Source organism: Manduca sexta, chromosome 16 (assembly GCF_014839805.1).
Source record: "Manduca sexta isolate Smith_Timp_Sample1 chromosome 16, JHU_Msex_v1.0, whole genome shotgun sequence".
NCBI classification, from domain to species: Eukaryota; Metazoa; Arthropoda; class Insecta; order Lepidoptera; family Sphingidae; genus Manduca; species Manduca sexta.
The window spans coordinates 7,550,491-7,567,536 of NC_051130.1; the positions used below are offsets into that span (position 1 = coordinate 7,550,491).

The window sequence follows — 17,046 nt, forward strand, 5'->3', positions numbered from 1 at the left end:
TAAGAGTTTGGTGTAACAGTACACGAATTTACATTTAGATAACACGAAGTCTTAAATAAAGGGTTAAACCCTAGGCAACATTGGTTTAAATATCGTCTTGACTGTGAAGATTCGTGTGTTGTTTTTGTTTCGTAGCTTACCTAAAATGCGTGCGTACTTTGCTTTCGCCTTTATATATTCGTTGTTAAGTCCGAATTTCATATCATTAAATAAATCAGAGTAAAGTAATATGTTTTGTACTTATAATTTGAATTTATTTTTGTAATGTAAACTCTTTGTTTCTGTTTTAAATAATAAAATACTGGATATTGAAACATGGGATATTTTGCACATGCATTATAAGACTTTATTTTTCATATAAAATACGAATTGATAATTTATTTCCGTTGTAAATATAAGAATATTTCAAATTTTGATTTGATGAAGCAATAAGAGTAAAAGTTGTTTAGTGGGATTTTCTTTACCAATGACCCATGATATTAAAGCAGAAGTCCTAAACGAAATAATTCAAACCTTATTTAGTGCGTACAATTGATAAACAAAGGTAATATTTTCAAGCTACCTGATAACTCTTGCTATGAGATGCGGGTGAAAACGAATTTTCATTTTACAGGCCATAAAAACGTAATGTTCGTTTATTTCTGCGTCAGATAGGTTTATCTGAACAAATTATGATATGCAAGCTGCTTGATTTGACGCAATATATAACCGTAATCGTCATTAGTAGACGGGAAAATTTACAGAACCGTAAACTGTCTATGATACTAGCAATCGATCATAACTGCTAGGTGTACTCTTATGAGGTATTTTATTTTGACACATAACACAATGACAGCAAATGTAGTTGATACTTGGCTTATCTTATTTCATCAGACGATATACTCTCGAGACAGCTTTTTCAAACACGAAAAGATATCCAATATTGTTCGAAGATACAAACGTATCGGCCTAAAATAAATACCAGACTTTATATTAATATACAAGCAAAATATTTTACACAATCGTCTTCTGTGATTACAGAAGTTTTGATCTGCGACATCTTTGAAGATTCTCAAAAAGAGTTCTTTAAGTTTGACAGTCAGTAATAAAAATATTTGAATTGTGTGTGTCTGACAAGTGTGCATTTGAAGATTGTAAAGATCTTTTTATTTGAAAATGATTTTTGGTGATAAAAGTATAAATTGCATGGATTTGGATGGTTGGCGCACAGGTGGAGCAAGTCTTAGGAACATTATATTCTTTGTAACTTAGAAGATTTCATTTTATTTTTTTTAAAGTGCACTTACTTACAGACACTACGTCTATACGTAATTTGCGATCAAATTAAGGTATTGTTAACATTGAGAACTGATACTTCTTAGTCATCAAAATACGCATTAATTTAATATTTTAGAATGCTTAATGTCCCACGGGGATAAAAATTAATTAGAAGCGAAATATTTCTTCTCCGATTGAATCTAAAAATAAATATATATTATCGAATGAAAATAAATTGTTTCCTTGAAACGAAATTTTACTACCATTCAAAGAATTTCTGTTGTCGTAATTTGACGACTGAGTTTTAGAAAGTCAGTTTTAATGGCCTTTAGTGTTACGAAAGAAAGCGTTCGGAAACAAATAAAGATAATAATGAGTGGTAACGTAGATACCACAAGATTTATTGTCGCTTGTCAACACATTTCGATATGCTTAAAATAGTTTCGTTTACTTAGTAAAATCAGGAGAAACAACATAAATAATTAATCATTTTGTATTACAGTGGCATTATTGTTTACACAAATATATTTGCTTTCCATAATGAAATATATAATCTGTTACCTCCAAACAGATTATGTTCAAAAGGATATTGCGACATCAAATAGTTAGATAATATAATGAATGTAGCAGAGACAAAAGAATGTATAAAAGCTAAAGACCATGTAACAAATTAAGCAAGAAGGACAATAAAGCAGGATTCCTAAAAGGATTGTGAAGTACACCCACAGTAAACAAATAGAAAAAAAAAATCCAAGCCGGCGGCCTATCGCTAAATCCTCAACGAATGTAATTTCGTTCTTGTAACATTTCGTCTTTAAGTAAAGCTGGGCCTGAAGTAATCAGTGTTTCAGTACAAATTAATCAGTCGATAGAGATCAAACCGTGGTCGGATTCAGTGAGATTCCGCCTGGAGCTATGCTGTGACGTCATCAGTATATATGTTAAGCCACGAGAGTCCATTACCCAAAGGACATGTCCAACTGCCCTTCATTTGGGAATTAGGCGCCCGAAGATTTGTAAGAAACAATTACACTAAGGATGGACGACTTCATTCGCTTTTGTTTTAAAGATTATAAAACTATAAGAAAAGCAAAACCGTAATTTCTTATCACACGCCAGCATTTGTTAACTTTATAAATTTCGTGTAAATCTTTGTTAAGTTTATCTTCTTAATAAGTTTCTTATTAAGTGGCCTATCATAAATTGAAATGTTTCTTTGTACTTGTTTACATGGAAATCTGTTTTCTGATTTTGCTAAAATCTTTTAACGTTAATTGCGAAAAAGCACCGTATAGTCGTTCTTTACAATTAGTTTTACAAAGGCCTGTTAAAAAAGAATGTAAATGAACTTTCGGTGACGGGTTTCGATTCTACGGTGCTGTTTTATTTATTTTTTATACCGCAATGGCATTGTGACTCTACTGCACTTAAAGGTACGTGCAGTGCCGTACAATAATATGTCGACTGACGAGAGATTACCCTCGGTAGTCACACAATTATGCCGGCTTGTTGAAACCGGATATACACAGGGTGATCCTGGAACACGACACACTTACGTGGGCCACTATGGTAGGTTTGAACACCTTGTGTACGGAGGTCGCTATGCGGGCAGATAAAAATATATCCTACCATAAGCAAACTTTAATATTTCAGTACATATGCAACTACCGATATTTAAAAAGTCGCGATGGTATTAATTATTTTTGTGACATACATTGCGACATTAGTAATTTTTACAGCCAACGTTATTAACGTGGATAAATAAATATATTTATATTTGTACAGCGTACAAACATTGGCTTGAACATTCAATATAACACTCGGACTCAAATTGAATCATTCGGAGCTTATACATCGATTCGGGAATTTAGTACACACGCGCGTAGAAATGGAATTTCTCTTAACAGAGATAGGGGAAATGCATAGTTCAGTAGGAATATTATTTCTCTTCTACACAGGCAGAGCTTGTGGCAACACGTAGTTATTAATAGGTAATTTCATCTAAAAATTTTTGATCAAATAATATATTTACATGTGAGTAATACGTCCATTTTGATTGTAATAAATCATATCTAATACGTCCGTTCATTAATAAAAGGATCCATAGGAACTTAATGGGACGGTCCTATAGCGAGCTATATTGAGTTCCAACTGCAAAGCTCTACATTCCACGCATTTCATGTCAGGACATGAAGTTTAACTTCAGGGTTTGCTTTTATGCGGATTGAAGCAAATACTTTTAGCGTCTTCGGTTGTAGAGGATAAACGATTGTTAGCTATAGCGCTAGCTAGGAATAGCAGTTAAAAGTACCTACATCGCTCGCCGTGGGATTGAGCTCTTAAATAGGAGAAAGGATTATACGCACAAGCCGTGTTATTATTATACATTTGATTAATATGTTGTAATAACATTATTATAAGGATACCAATATCGGTGTTTCTATTTTCACTTTATGTTATCGAACCAATATGTAGACAATACTGCAATACTTATAGCTGGGCATATTTTGATGTAGGGACGAGCCTATTTATATCGGGTACAAATTCCAATCTCCGGGCTGATATTGAGTAGAAAAACCCAGTATCACTTTGCCCGACCCGGGTATCGAACCCGAGACTTCAGCACTGCAGTCATACCGTAAACAACGCTACCGTCAGTCAATTATAGTTATGGAAAATTAGACTGAATTAATTATAAAAAGGTAAAGTCCTTCTGGAAAGGCCTTCTAGGCGGTTAAGGCGCGCGCAACACCTATTTTAATAGAAACTTGAACATAATGTGTACACTAATAGGTTTTACGCATTACACATCTAATAGGTTAGTCAATATCCATCGATCTCGATGCTTTACGCTTTATGGAAAAATACTGTTAAATCGACAGTTGAAAATACAGTATGGTTCCGTATATTCTAATTTTACAAATGTTCGAATAGTGGAATACCGCGTAACAAGCATTGGTAAATAACGAATAAATGACGAAAAAGTTAATTTGAGATTCATACTATTGTAAACTTTTATTGATAAAATATTTTTTTGTTACTTGCGGTATTTGTGAATGATAGGCGGTATCGGAGTATCTCTGACAAAATGTGATTGTTTCTGTAGATATTTGCTTGGTATTAGTAAACGCATATGTACCGTTGATTGCATTTGACACAGATCAAATGTTAAATAAAAATACGTTTCATTTTAAGCAAGATTTATATACTGGGAAATTTTATTTCCCAAAAGGAGTTTTACGTGAGTAAAACCGGGAGCTAGAGCAAATGTAATTTGAATCATCACCAATTATCGTCATACGTGCATAAGATTAACAGAGTATATTTTTCTGAATAAATATCCCACGACAATTAATTAATATCTTCAGATGAAACGTAGCGCAAATCAATCTTCGGCCCATAAACTAAACACCTATGCGAAAATCGCCGTCTATCGGTTGTTACGGCCTATCTATCTTAGAAACTATAATATGCGAAAAAAGAGTCGTTGTTTGGTAACTGCCTTGGTGGCGTAGTTGTACTGCATGCCGGTGCGACAGCGCTGAGGTCCTGGGTTCGAGTTCCGGGTCGGGTAAAGTGATATTTGGGTTTTTTTGCTCAGTATCAGCCCGGAGTCTGGAATTTGTGCCCGATATGGCGATAGGCTCGCCCCCTATCACATCATGGGACGGAACATACTTGGCGAAAAGTGGGTGTCCTGGTTGCGCCTCTGCATACCCCTTCGGGGATAAATGCGTGATTTTGTGTGTGTGTGTGTTAGGTAATGATATACCAACAAACACACATTCGCCTTAACACACTTTTATGAGGTTAAAATACGGGCATTTTGTTCCTAAAAAGATTTGATCACAAGAAATTAATTTCGCAGAACCCTAAAAACACTTAAACACAATTTATGACTTGATAAGTTTAGTTTGACATTGTTATTTGCATAATATATTGTGAAGGTGTGACAGATAATCGAGGGAAATTGCATTAGTATTAGTTGTAATACAGAATAAGAGGAAAAACCCAAAATTGGTTAATTTAGAGCATGCTTGCTTTTATTGCGCAAATTTATCCAGTAATTTCTTTTTATTGGTTTGAATAACGAGACGAGCTTGCCGTTCGCCTGATGGTAATATCGACGACATGAACAGTATGAGAGAGAACATGATACGACCGCCCATAAACAGTAGAAACACAAATTACAAAGTATTGTTCGGTATTCCACTGCGCTCGCCATCCTGAGACATAAGATGTTAAGTCTTATTAAGTCCAGTAGTAACACAAGCTAAAATGTTCTTCAAACCGAAACACGACAGTGACAACACACTACTGCTTGGCGGCTGAAATAGACATTGCGGTGGTATCTACCCAGGCGGACTCTCATATATAAGGGACCTACGAGCAGTAACCATAGTAGAACACTGCATGCCACCGCACTGCGGCCGCCTTAAAACAACAACGTCACTGTTATAGTAACAACTAACACAACTCGTTAACTAGTTCGAAAAACAAATAAGTAAAAGACGGTTCTTTTAGAACTCCCGCTTAACTTCGATACGATTTGTTAATTAAATGCGAACAAATTATTAAAAGAGGAATATTACCTTTGAAGGAGCGTATTTACAATAAAATACGATCAAACATAAAATATGTAAGCTCACTTAACATTCTTAAATCTCAGCTATCAAGGTACTCATTGAAAGTCAGTTACTCTTTGTTAAAATTTGCGAGCAGTCAACTTTTATTTGTAAAAAAAAGAGAAAAAACTGCTCATTTGAATAATAATATTTTTTTTTGTTAAGTGAGTGCACGACGGTCACTGTATTTCAATTAATATTATTTTCGTCATGTTATTCTCTTGTAAGTGACTTTTTTATTTTTGAGAATAAAATTTCTTTGACCTTAATTACAATAACAATTAATTAGATATAAGTTTATAGGCCTACAGAAGAGTGGCATCATGTCGATTGAAATGTCGTTGTGTTACAATAAAATTTGGCTACATAACTTGAGTAACATTTTATTCGGGAAAGTAGGGACCATGCTAAAATACAAAAAAATATTGATACATTTTTCATTCATTTTTATACCTTTTAACGCGATCTAAACGTACTTTGGAGCTATTAATGCGATGTCAGGTTCTGTAAATAACAATAAGAAAACAATAATAGAGAATGACAGTCCTACGTCATCCTGATACTATACAGTTATTTTATATGGCAAATGTAGAGGTGGGATTAAACTGTAGGAGTTTTGTGGCAAAAGGATATATCGGTGGGCCGTAATTATCTATTTATCAAGTATCATTTCTGATTGTTTGAACAATTAAAATATTTCCAAATGATATAGAAAAAAATAGACACAATTTTAATCATAATATATTTATCACATTAATTAATTCTGAGGCTTTCTGCAGAATCTTTACAAATTCATCCTACATTAAATATGAAGATTTAGAATCTAATTATCAGGGCTTTGAACTTCAATATTTGTATCAAATAATTTCACCTGCGTTTGATAACGGAGGCGAGCTCCGTCCGCTGTTTTTCAGTCGCGCCCGTAAGAGCAACCGCGACGCACTGCTTCTGTGTCGGACGGTCGCAAAGCTTACGAAAACATTCATAAAGAAACTGTTTTATGTGAAGTGAATTTGTGTGTTCTTCGTCATGTTTGATTGTAAGTATTAATGTTAGAGAATGGTGTTTTCGGATTAGATGGTAGTTGTAAGGTACTATTAGTAAAATAGTTTCCGGCAATTGCTTTGGCTTTTGATTTTTAAAAAGTACTCTTAATAAACTTTATGTATATTGTGAGGAATTAGTAAAATAATATTTTAAGACGTGACGTGTATAAGAATTTATAATCTAGCGTAGATTTATGTTTCCTATAAATATTTCTAAATGAAACTAAAATAGATTCTTTTATGCGCACACTATATCAAGTTTATTGGCTAATACTATGCGATTGATTGCAATTGCAAGTGATTTTTATTATTTTCGTACAGTCATAAAATATGATTTTTATTCGGTATCATGACTTTTAGTCATTAAGAGTCGGTGGTCTACGATTAGTCCGAAGACTATGGTCCAAGCACATTATGTGTATCGTTTTGAATTATAAGTAGTGATTGTAGCAAATTTAATAAATAAATACGTTGTGATTATTTTAGTGGAATTATTACCGGCATTCGTATATTAAAGCTGTAATAAAAGGTACTTTACTATAGGAAATATTCCTTCAGACGGTATTTAACACAATATTGAATAGCGTCAATCCACTTCCAGCCAAAACGTTAGTTTTAACTCGACGAACGCAACAAATAAGATTTAAAAAGTGAAATAGCCGAAATATTGCTGTCTCTTTTTCCAGAAGACGGTCGAATACATTGAAAATATAAGTCATAACTTGATAAATATTTCTCCAAACATTGCTGTAATTCTCTTTTTACGTCACGCATGTCGCGCAAAAATAGTATGATTATGATAATTTACAGCACGATTCAAATTGAATGAATTAAGATTTGTGTCAATGTTTAATACTGGTATTTTATTCGAATTGATTCAAAGTATTTGTATTTTTACTAGTACTACCCTGGGGCCGTCTCGTATGCGCTGAAGAAGGCCACCATGGTTTTTGGTTGGTATGCCGCTGTAGGGTATATAGAGGGTAGGATCTCGGTCCAATGCTCGCTCGGATGATGCTAAACTCCCGAGTGTCGGCATTGTGCCGTAAGACCAGTGAAACCAACATAACTATTCCATTCACTCCAAGTGGTGGTAGCGGTAACGCCTTTTCCCCGCGAAAAAAGAAAAACGGGCCTACATTGCATTTATAACCTTATAGTAAGTGCAGTATAGTCCAAGCATTATTGTCGAACAAGCGATTGTATCACTTGCTGACGTCAAGCTCCTTTGGAAGATCCAACCGTGAGCAAAACGTGTTTGGTAAACCCTTGAAACAGCTGGAACTGGACATCAAATCCAGGACTTCTCAGTTAACAACTTTAAAACAAAAATTTTAAATGTGTACCATACTCGTACATTTTTTTTATTTACTGATAAAATAATAAATTATTGTATATGAGTTAGTTTTTATTAGGAAATTACACGAGTTGAAGCGTGAAAGAAGACAGAACGTACAGGGCCCTTATTCTGTATGATAGTGTAAACGCGTAACGCGGCCGTGTCATGTTATCTTCGAGAAATGTGCGTGGAATGGTATTCTGTAAGCCAAATTTCTATAGTCCTAAACATGATGCGTTGTGTTAAGTGCTTGTTACGCACTGTCAAAATAACGTGCGGGATAGAGAATAATGCCCCAGTATTTTGTTTTTAGAAGAAACCTATGCAGTCACAATAAATGACATTAACAAGGAGGTTGAGTTCATATTTCTTCATTTACGCATAGAATATACAGTTACAGTAGAATAAATTTCTGGAAACATCTATTATTAACCATTGAACCAATGTTGTTGTGATGTAGACAAACTTAAGTAGGTACTAAATATATAAAGTATGATAATATAATTTATCCATGTTTCATAATTTTATTGTTTTTTAGAATCCCTGTGAATGTAATAAATTGGCATTTATAAACTTGTTAATACTCGTGATATGAACTCAAGATTAGTTCAAAGTTATGTAATAAAGTTGTATGTCTCTCTACATGACATGACGCAGGTTGACTATAAGAAACTTATATGTTTAACTATTTCACAAATTGAATTATATTAGTACACAATTATTTGCTTTTTTTCCAATGATCTCGAATGATAAATAAACCATGATTCATTGACATTCTAATTTTTACCAACATCAAAATGTATTATAATTTTCCGACATAAGTAAAAATCAACATAGGACGTAGTCATAGTGAGACAAAGATATGTTCTATCATATTATGTTTAGTGGCATTAAACATCAGATAAAATGTACCATATTTATTAATTTTACTAATAATTATTATATGAAAGTTTGGTAGGAATAATTGTTAGAAGAAGTAAACAAGAAGGTCTGAATAAATATAGGTGTAATTTGTCACAGAGATAGACCATACATTACATTTAGTAATTTATACAGTTTGTAAGGTTAAGAGATCTATTTAAGGAGGTTATTCAGTGTTCGATTTCCGTCCCAAAGGAATTTTATCGTGTAGGTTTTTTGCCTGTACAAGCCATGTTGAAGTATGAAGGGGAAATGGATAATAATTACTTATACTTAATAAACCACGAATGAAATATATAAACCTGGAAACGAATTGACAAAGAAACTATAACGATTTACATTCATCAATAAGTAAGGAAATGACTAATCAAAGTTGCAAGAGGTCGCTGGATGCATGCCGCTTCCAAAAGGTCGGTCTGGAAATCGGGCGAGGCCCATGTTCAGCAGTGGACATACTGCGGCTTATGATGATGAAGCAAAACACGGAACAGTTCTTTTTACAGTATTGGCTACTTTCAGTTTTAACATGGGCGAACATAAATACACGATCAGTCTATTAGCGTTACATAAAAATATCGATATTCGCGAATGTTAGAGTCGGACATTCTTATACGCATAAGCGTGCGCGCATTTTTAAATCGAATATCCGTTGCATTGTTAATACTTAAAGACCGATAAGTCAAACAAGTAACTAGCACAAGGGTACCTATTACCTACCATTATGTATGTTATATGATATGTTTGTTGGGATTATTAAGACTTTCTTTTTGAGGTTTACTCTGTCAACTTTTTTGCGTATATTTTTATTAGTTACATAAAATGAACCGCTGTGTATAGAATAGCCTCGATTAAAAATACACAGTATAATACAAAAATGTTTGTGGAGTTTAAAAATAAATAAAATGCTTTATTCATCACGTAGGCGAACATAGTTGCACTTATGATAAGTCAAGGGACATAAGAATATTTAATTATTACTTAAATAAAGTCGCTTATATAAACTAAAGACAATTTATATTGATGAAATTGAAATACTTAAAAATATATATTTATTTTCAATACATTCAGCTGACTTTCACACTTCCAAACACTTGTCACATGGATTATATTAAATAATATTGTGTGCACACGTGTGATTGATTACGGGCGGCTGCTGCTTGATAAGGCTAAGGACACATCGCATTATGCCGTCAAAATACGTAACTAGACATATTATTAAATATTTGGGAAAATGTTAACCGATTTACGTAGTCTAATGATCTTTATCGACCAAGATAATATTCTTTACGTAGCAATTGTTCTAACAATAAAAATAAATAATAATTCATAAATATAAATATTTAATAATAATTTTAATTATAATTTTGGATCCAGGTGAGAAAGTGTTGGCTGCGAGACACTTGCTCCTAATAAGATAATGGCTGGATTTGCTGCGAGAAAATGGTAATGGTCTGAGTTGTTGTGGGTTTGGGCTAGTCTAGACTTAAGACGTTAGCATGTCGGCAAAATACTCACCTGACAAATACAAACTAAAATGTTTCAATTTAACAAGGATTTTCACACAACTAATACAAAATAACGAATTATTTTCTGTGCTTCTGAATACGATAATGGATAAAAGGTATAAACGGGAAAGTGTAGAAGTACAAATTAAATAAACGAATTTAACTAATATATTCTGTAACTTATGACTTGTAAATATTCATAGATTTTTATCTATACTAATATTGTGAAAAGGTTAAATTTAGTTAAATTAATTAGTTTGTGACAGTATAACTTTCATTGATCGAAAGGTATACCTTTACAGGTTACTGTTTCAAAGTAATATAGGCAATTTTCTTATTTTTGTACTAAATAAAGAATGCTGATCCCTATTTTTAGCTTATAGATCACTTAGACATTTTAATTCTATATCACATTTGTAAACTTAAGCCGGTAAGAAATATAAAATAGATTTTCATTTTATGCAAATTGATAACCTTCATACGTGCTTTCCGAATCGTCAGGGAATCACCTCGCCAATGTCCACACTTCCAGCTGCAACTTGTAATTTCTAAGCTAAACCCAGTTACAATTATTTTTGTCCCGACCTGGGATTCAAACCCAGGAACTCAAATATAATAAACCCGGTTATCATGCTGGTACCGCGTACGCATTACAACAACGCTACAGAGACAGTCAAAACAAAATTATATTATGGCGTTAACTTTGCCCCGACCACATCAAAATTTAAGCTGAGACGAAAATAAGCTCGCTGATTAGTGGATGCTTAGTTGCATTTCTGCCTACGCCTTTACTTATTAAGCCGCGAGCTTATATATATTAAGTGTATGTACCGAATTAAGTTATTTAAAGAACATAAATACGGACTACACAATACATGAGTGACGATTCACTCCAATTGAAAGATGTAGTATTTCTATTAACTTTTTACAATTCTATAAGAAAACAAATGTTTGTTCAAAGAAAATGAAAGTTTAGTTTTAATCTAGTATAGTGCGTTGGCTTTATAATTTCTTAAGTCAGAGCATTACAAGTGATTAATCGTTTCATGTGGGACTGCTTTTATTTTCTAAATAACAAAAGCATACAATGCGCATTCTTTTAATTATACTCGTTTAATTTCTTAAAATTGTTATAAACTCTTCATATTTACGAGCATTGTTATTTCTTCAGCGTTGTACGATACTATGTCGTTTTTTTAAATTATTAAAGTTTATATATTCTATTATATTCCTTTACAAAACTCTTTCTTTCTTTCAATTTAAATCGATGAATGTTCATAAAACTTGAAAGTTATTCTGACTTAGGTGGTAATACTTACTAATGTTGACGTGAAAGAGGAGCTGAGAGCGAGTTTTATCCCACTGTCTTATCTGGCGCTGTTCCAGTTTACTTGAGAATTAGATAATTTACCTGGTTTCTCTAATCTATTAAACTTTAAGTTGTAGGGTAATTATAAGGTAACGGACTTGTATACTTGAAGGGATGAATTTTAAAACCTTTTAAATCGTTTCATGAAAAATTATAAAAAAACTTTTTAGAATTATATTATAACATTTACTAAAAAATAAGTAACAAAAAAACGTAGTATGTTTTTGCATTCCAACACGAAAAAAATACCAAAAACATGGATGGTGGGCCTTGTTAGTAAACGGGCTTTATTCCGTCACACTATCTTATTTATACTTGGAAGGGTTTTTAATACTTTAATTAATACAGCTATTAATCCAATAGCCAAAAGTTTTGGAAGAATGCTTGTTTTAATACTCTTGACTATTAAAAGATCATAATGATGGGGATTTTTTTCAAGATAATGTGAAATGGTCCCTTAGATAACGCGATGGTACCCAAGGACTCGGCTTAAAAGCAATTCTAAGACTGTCTGGACTAATATATTTGCTCATTAGCGTGGGGCGATAATACGTTACTGTATATTAGATTTTTTTTAAGTGGCCCATTACCGGCAATCTAAGTGAACATTATTTTATAGAAATTAAAATAACCTTTAATTCCAAGTTATGTTCATGCTTATCAGTGCTTGGTTGGGAGCTAAATACAGTTTTATACTGCAGTTTATATATCTTTAAAAATGACAAAGGAACGTTTAAAAATTAGGGTGTGAAGAAACACTAATATATTATAAAATATTTATATTATAATGTGCATACGTAACAAGATAAACTTCTCTTATGTTAGGAAATTAAGTAAATGGAATTAAGCGATAACTTGAATACGATTTTAGTGAGGACACTTACGGGAAACTCGAGATGATAAAAGTTTAAGACATTTGGGTGTGTTTGTTTTAGTGTTGGGATACGGATACCTATGTGTTATAGCAAAAGCATCTGTAAAGCCAGTCCTTTAAAGTAAAGAATACACTGTGCTTATGAAATTGGTTTTAATATATTTTTTCTTTTTTATATGCAAAAATGTATCTTATTTCTTCTAATATTAAAAATGCAAAGGATTGTGAAGACATTTGGATGTTTTATGAGAAGCCAATGCATTATTCATAAACCGCTGAACCAGTTTGGAAGTTTCTTTAAATGAATAAGTAGGCTATTTTAATCCTGGAAGAGAAATTAACTTTTAATCAGAAGTAAAATCGAAAGACATCTAGTAAATATATCTGGAGAGATTTATCTCTCCAGATATATAGTAAAGAGATAGTAAAGAGTTTGACCATTAAATCGTTTTATATCACGAGCGTAAAATATTTTTTTTATTGAAATGTATGCGACTATATTTATACGACGGAATGGCCTAATGGGCATAGTCACATACTTTTTAATACAAAGCATATTTATTGTCTGATATGTTCTTACTTCCTATCACGGATGTAGTATGAAATGGTGTAGTGGACAGACTTCTTTAACAGAGACTTTCAAAACATAAACAAACCTTGCACCGAAAACCTACGGATTTGTTTTAAATTATCGGATTCCCTGCGTGTTATTTTAGGTCTGTGACATTGCATTGAGCACAGCCGTATGTTTGTTTTTTTACAACATGGCTATTTTTGCTGCTTATGTTATATTATTTCCGGCATTCTTAAGGTTCCCTACCTCAAAAGGACTCTTATTGGATTACTTGGTTGGCGGTCTATCAGTCTATTTGTCTGTCAAGTTTATATTTCTCAAGAATACGTACAGGTTATATGTAATACTCTCTCTAGAGTCTCGTTCAACTGTGAAAGAACTTTAAACTTTCAAGACACAATGTAAAGGAAAAACATTTTACAACCGTAAATATGTATCTAGTTTCATAAAAAAAATTAATTTTATACTACAAACTTTTTTACAGTTAGTACAGTGATTGTGTCTAGGGATCGAACGGTAAAAGTCGAGTTTGTCAAGTTTAAACTTATGGTTAGATACCTTATAGGTTTGTATGGTAGCTTTGGGGCGCAAGTCCAACTCGCACTTCTCCGATTTACGAGGACATATTAGTTTTCCCTGAGACTCGCCGAGCTTCACTGCTCGGTGTCATAAAATGCGTGCCACTGCTGATCCTGGCTTACAGGAGTTGTAGTGGTGGGTGTGAGGGCGGGAAAGTCTCTTCTCCGATTTTTTAAAAGAAAGAAACAAAAATAAGCTAGGGGACTGATGATAATTGATATCAAATTACAACATAATTATCATAAGTACGTACAACATAAGTATGTACGTACGTACGTACTTGTATTCGTGTAGAAGTTTTTTGTTCTACTTTATATTTTGTCTAACTTTGTGACACCGGCTGTGTTGTAATCTTTCTCTTTTGTCTTTTTGTAATGAAAATTCTATACGAGCTGTGATTTTTTTCAATAAAAAATAGCCTACGTCTATCTCCAGTGCATAAACTATGTTTTTAAAAAATACGATGTTTATTCATTGTTCCGCGAAAAGGAAGCAAGGAAAAGGACAAAAAAAACGTAACTTCATGGTAATAGTATTTAAAAAGATTAATATTATCAATAGGTACCTAGAGTAATCTATGTCTGTGCATTGTGCTATGGTCATACATAACTTTGATTTCAAATCATAGATTACGTATGACTGATCACCATTCCGAAGTCGTGAATAATACAATTATTTCCTATGGGACGAGAACCAATCTCAACCATCTAATCTAGGAAGTCAAACTTATTGAAATGAATTTCTGGATTGCACGCAGGGAAGACGTTAAACTTAGACGTCGCATCATACTGTTTATGCTTCCACAAACTATTATATAGTGGGGGGTCAGTGTACACTGAAAGTAAGTACAGTTACCGAAAAAGTAACTGAACCAATTCAAAACTATAAATCGCTTGGACACGTTCAGTTTCATTGAATCTTTTTTTCTTCGTGTGTAATAAAATAAGTTGAATTTATTTCTCCTCTGTAAAGAAAATAAAAATATTGGTAAAATACAATAGTGAATAGGCGATTTGAAGTTTTGTAGGGTACTGTATTTACTTATACGTACGCGATAAATATTGTAAACTATGAAATGTGGACGTCCCCTTAGTCTTCGATAGTGATTTTTGCGCTCCTCAAGGATCTATGCCCTGTGCCCAAGTACCGTCGGCATCGCCCTAGTTATAGCACTACTGGTACAAGTATCAACTAAATAGCAAAGCAGATCTTAAAACTATGAAACCTCGAAACCCCAAGAATTCACCAATTTATGATTATACAGGTTTTTAAGTGACTAAAGAATGTGATCGGCAAAAAGCGGCTTATCGGCAATGATTTATAATCTACCACTGTCTTTAGACCGACTTGAATACAAACACAGTTTTGCAGTCGCTTTGCTTGGTTAATAAAAATGTCACCTTCTTTTTTATTTTAATTACTTTTCTTAAAGGTCAGTTGATTTCAAACCCACCGTTGCACTTAATTAATAATAATCCATCCAGTCTAAACTATTACCGATTAGATTAGCCGAAAAATATATTATTACAAATTCTTCAATCATTTCAGACTAGACTGCAATATTACAAAGTTCGGTTGGCAAAGTTCAAGGTAGAAAAGATCACACGAGAAAGCTATTACCGATTAGAATAGGCGGTAAGATGTTATTAGAGAAATTCTTCAATATTTCCAGACTTGACTGCAACGTTACGAAGTTTGGTTGGCAAAGTTCAATGTAGAAAAGATCACGCGTGAAATACTAACAAGAGAACTGTCGCAGTGAATTAAAGCTTGTAAACGTGGGTGTGAAGTAAATGTCGCTGTACAGTCTAGGCTCTATACTACCTACTATATGTGGGCAATAGTAGGTTGGAGGATTGGATTTACTCGAAAATAAATGGGTGAAGGTTCATACGGTTATACGACAGAAAGGCGTTCATCGCATCGCAAGTTCATCTTATTAATATCACGCATAAAGTGTAATAGCAAATAAAATTAAAGTAGTTTGTAATCATAGACATTAGACATCTATGGTATAAGAAATGCGAAGCCATAGAGAAGTCGCTAGCAGACAGGAGCTACGATAGCGTCGCGGGGTGAACGCTCTAGCGGCAAATATTAATTTGTCAAATATAATTTTACTATGAAATATCATTAGTACAAACCTACTTAAAGTCGCGTCAACGTGGTATTGGCGGCATCGAGTAACATAATCTACCAATGCAGAGTAATAACACTAAAAATAATTACATTCTTATTTTTTTGCGGATAGTACTTATTTTTATGGGTCCCGAGTCGTCATCCCTTTTCAGTAACAGACAATATTAAAGGTGTAAAAATGGTTTACGTAATAAAAATATTTAAAATATTTTTTTCATTAGGGATTTCCAAAAACAAATGAGTACACTATAAAATCGCTTTGCTTGGGTTTGTAATTGGGCAAGCCATTGTCGACGAATATGTAGCCATTGCGTTGTTTTGTTAGTGGCGTACATTTTGTGGTTGCCTAATGACTTTATTTATGTTAAGTGCTAGATATTCACACAAATATTTCATGCTATGTATGCAGATGCATATTTTTACGTAATTGCTCATAAATTTATTAATCTTAATATTTTAGATGGGAATATTTATGAATATGTTTGAATGTTTGGAGTACATGACTGTTGAACGTTGCACACAAATACATCTTTACTGGAATAATTTATAAGTATAACATTTATTTCGGAAAAATACACAAAAGGACTATTTTACGACAGGTCATTTCCTCGCGAATAACACCTAGTAATGTGAATATTCTGTAAGATAACTACATCTTAAATATGCTCAAACAAATGTAATCTTATTTGTCTTTTCAATTAGTGATAACGCCGACCTAAAAACTTGACATGGATTCACAATAATTAAGAGTTTAATTAAATTTTTACGAATATATGTATTTTTTTAGCGATTCTTCTAATGCGGGATTTGGATCATTT

The 17,046-nt window shown here is 33.1% G+C and overlaps 1 protein-coding gene across 2 annotated transcripts in view; it reads left to right on the forward strand.

The window, feature by feature from the left end:
* Window positions 1–6,761: 6,761 nt before the first annotated feature.
* LOC115447771 (sex peptide receptor) overlaps window positions 6,762–17,046 on the forward strand; it is a 70,294-nt gene continuing 60,009 nt past the window's right edge. The window contains exon 1 of one of the 2 annotated variants that reach the window (XM_030174994.2): window positions 6,762–6,921. The gene's annotated coding sequence lies outside the window, so the exon portion shown is untranslated. The remainder of the gene's footprint in view (window positions 6,922–17,046) is intronic. The other variant, XM_030174995.2, reaches the window with a different exon arrangement.